The following is a 4,114-nucleotide window of genomic DNA, read 5'->3' on the forward strand; positions in this document are numbered from 1 at the left end:
TACATAGTTTGAAATTTAAGATTTATTATTAAAATTTAAAATTTAAAATTTATAATTTTTAGATTAGGAATAAGGGTTAATATTTAGGAATCAGGATTTAGAGTTTAGTAATTTTGAATTAGAATTTTGTATTTAAGCTCTAGGATATAATTAGGTATTAGAATTTTAGATTTACTATTAATGTATAAGTTTAAGGTTTAGGGTTATTTAAATTAGGGTATAGGATGTAAAGATACCGTTTGTCAGATTAGGTTTTAGAATTTAGAGTTTAAATTTTAGGATTATAATATTTTTAGGTTTATGGGTACTTTATTATTTATTTACTTTAATTTACGTCATCTATAATTCATGTAATTGACTTATTTAATAATTATAAATCTATATTATGTATTCAGTCATTAATTAATATTTTTAAATAATATTAAATGTTTAGAAACCATCTAAAAATATAAGTTATCCAAATGTCAAAATATCATATGCTAAATCATTGCTAATGTTATGTATAGTTATAACAAACTATGTTGTTGAGATATTTAATTAATTTTATGTATAAATTATCAACTAAATTATCATTGCATAAAGCTCTTACCTAATATTGATGTAGAAAAACCAAGAAAATCGTGTTAAAAATAATTATAATGATATAAATTACATACGTATATATATTTTTTTAAAAAAAATTCACATACTTATAGATAAAGTTATTGAAAAGAAGGGAATTAGGTCAAAAGCGAAGTTAAAAAAGCTATTTAATAGTTTGCCTACTTATATGGATTATTTTAGATATAAATATTAACACTTAATAACACTAACCGCATTTGAACTTAATAAAGGTCTTAATCAATTTAGATTTTGCCAAAATTAAGTTTATTTTAAAAAGAATTTGCATGATAATATATTAATAAAAAAGGTACATTAAATTTTTATTTCTCAATTGAAAAAGAATTTAATAAAAAGGAATTAAGTGATTTTTTTTAGTATCTCTAATTGAGGTGTTGTCTGCAGTTATTTATTATGATTATTATCGTGCAACACGCAGAAGATTGAGAGTTTAAGGTTTTTGGATTAGAATTTAGTATTATAGTTTAGGATTTAGGATATAAGAATTAAGGGTAAGAATTTAAGATTTTTTGGATTACGATCTTAAATTCAGTGATTTATTGTTCATGATTTAGTGTTTATGCATTAGGATTTGATATAGGGTTTAGGGTTTAAGAGTTACGTCTTAGAAATTTTTTAGTTTAGGATATGTGGTTTATGAATTAGGATTTATAATTTAGAGTTTAGTAATTATAAGTTTAGGATTTAAGATTTTTGAATTACGATTTATGGTTGAAAAATATGATTGGTGCATAGAGAATAGAGATTGGGATTTAGTGTTTTTTGGATTCCAATTTATGGTTTATATTTAAAAGTTAGTGGTTTGGGTTTATTATTAAATTTTAGGTTAAGAATTTTTGAATTAGGATATGTGGTTTATGGATTAGGATTTAAGAATTAGCCAGTTAGGATTTAGTGTTTAAACTTTAGTCTTTTTAGATTAGGGTCAAAGATTTAAGGATTAGAATTAGTGTTAAGGATTAGGAATTAAGATTTAATGTTTTTAAATTAGGATTTAGAATTTAGAATTTAAAGTTTTGACATTAGAGTTTAGGGTTTATGGTCAATGTTTAGGATTTAGAATATAGAGTTTTTTAAATTAAGGTATGAGGCTTATAAATTAGAATTTAGGATTCAAAATTTATGAATTAGGGGTTTAGAATTTATGGTTGTTGAATTAGGAACTAGAGTTTGTGTATAGGAATTAGGATTTAGTATTTTTTATTAGGATTTTGTATTTAAGTTTTAGAGTTTAGGTATTGGGGTTTTAAATTTACTATTAATGTATAAATTAGAATTTTGAATTTAGTATTTTAGGTTTACAATTATTTAGATTAGGATACGTGGTTTATGGAATATTTTTTGAAGTTTTAGAGTATGAGATTTAGGAGTAGGGGTTTAGAATTAATAATAAATAATAAGTAAATTAAGTCCAAAGAGTAATCTTAAAGTTGGCATCTATATTTTCATCGAACAAATTTGGGACTTGACCAATATTATTTATGTAAGAATCAAATCAATCAATACTAAAAATTAAATCTGTTCTTACGGTAATAAATTCAACTCATTGATAATTTTTAACAACAAATTTAACTATGATAATTTTTAGCAACAAAAAATTTAATTCCAAAGATAATTTACAACAACAAAAAATTTATCTAACTGATTATTTGAGCAAGACAGCAAAAAAAAAAGATTCAATAATGATAATCAGCAACAAATGCAATTGTGATAATTTTCATTAACCAAAAAATTAGCTTAGTAGTATTTTCAACAGCAAATTCAACTTACAGCAACAAATTCAACAAATCCTAATTCAGTCATGATTGACAGCAACTCAACATCTCAAAATACAGGGAGAAGGGGAATATGGAAAAGACAGGGAAAGCAATGATGCAAGAACTCACCAATAGTCCATGGCGATTGGCGACGGTGAGGACCTCAAACAAGAAGACAACGACCCCACGGAAGGTAACAAAGCAAGCAAATTAGGGGGAAGACAATGACCACTACCAGCCGAGGGACCAGATGCTAGTTCCGTCTTCTTTTGCCGGCGGCGAAGACAAGCGCAAGTAAGACGGCGACTGAGAGTGAGACGGCGGTGACGACACAGCGCGTGACGGCAACCTTGAGTGCGAGACAGTGAGTAAGCGAGCGAGACCGGAGACGTGAGTAAGTGCAATGACAACACCAACCACGAGAGAGGTGAGAGAGCTTGAGCTTGGATAAGACAGTGAGGAGAAAGAGCCTTGAGAGAAGAGAGACGTTGAGAGCTTGAGATCAGATTAGGACGCCGTTTTCGCGTTACAAAAGAAAAAAGTGCAGTTATATAAACCGTGGGTCAATTTTTCCCCCCAAATATCCAAGCTGGCCAACCTAGATTTTAGCGAGTATAATGTTTGAACATCTCAAGAATGACTCGGTTCGATCAGATGACCAGATTTTTAATCGAATCGATTAAGTCGAGTCAGGTTTGATAACAATGGAGTTAAGTGCTAGAACACTCGACATTTGGCGGGGTTTATCCCCCTTTCTCTTTTTTTTTATGTAAAATTTCTTTTTATTTGTTAATGTATATATATCTGAGAACAATCATTAACAATATTTAATTTAATGAAAAATAGATATACATATTTTAATAAAAAAAATGGTAATTATATACTAAAATCAGTTATTATATATTTGCGTATAAATATATTATTTAATTTATTTTTAATATATTTTATATTTTAATATATATTTTATATTAATACCTGATTTTAATAATTAATTTTAATGTATACCTAACATAGTTGATTTTAATAATGTCACTTATTTTCTCTACAAATTTATGCAAATATATAATACAAAGTGTTTGTGTAAAATATTATGAAAAAGAAAGTTGACATTATCATTTTCCCATTTAATGTAATAATATGTAGTTAGTAACATCATTTTTGTAAAGCAGTTTGCATTTTTTATTTTGCTTCTCATATAGTTATACCAATTGTTCCCACCATTTTTTAGTATTACAAGTTTTTTTATATATATAAAGTAGCGAACTGGAAGGCTAAAAAATCCGACCGGTTCATACAGTTTACCGATTAATCATTAGTTCGTCCAGTTTTTTTCCCAATTTTTTGCGGTTCGGTTTTTGGCATCAACTGGACCAGATAGATGATTGATATCCGGTCAATTCGATTAAACTGACCGATCCAGTCCGATTTTTAGAACATTGATTACAACTGATTTAGTTAACGACTGATTATAAACATTTGTGCTCACAACGCTGCAAAAAAACATTGGGATTGGTCGGCTAGACTAGACTAACATATTTCATTTGATGATAAATAAGCTTGCATTGTCCGCATCATAAATGTCTTTCTACTCATATTTCATTGATCTTTTTCCCCATGATATAATAATTAAATTTCTCTGTTACATGTGAAGCATCTTTAAGTTATATATTGTCAATAATGTACTTATGTACAGACTACAGAACATTGGTGCTACCACCAACCCCCTCCCTCCACCC

The sequence above is a fragment of the Arachis ipaensis genome, chromosome B04 (genome assembly GCF_000816755.2).
Source record: "Arachis ipaensis cultivar K30076 chromosome B04, Araip1.1, whole genome shotgun sequence".
Classification (NCBI taxonomy): Eukaryota; Viridiplantae; Streptophyta; class Magnoliopsida; order Fabales; family Fabaceae; genus Arachis; species Arachis ipaensis.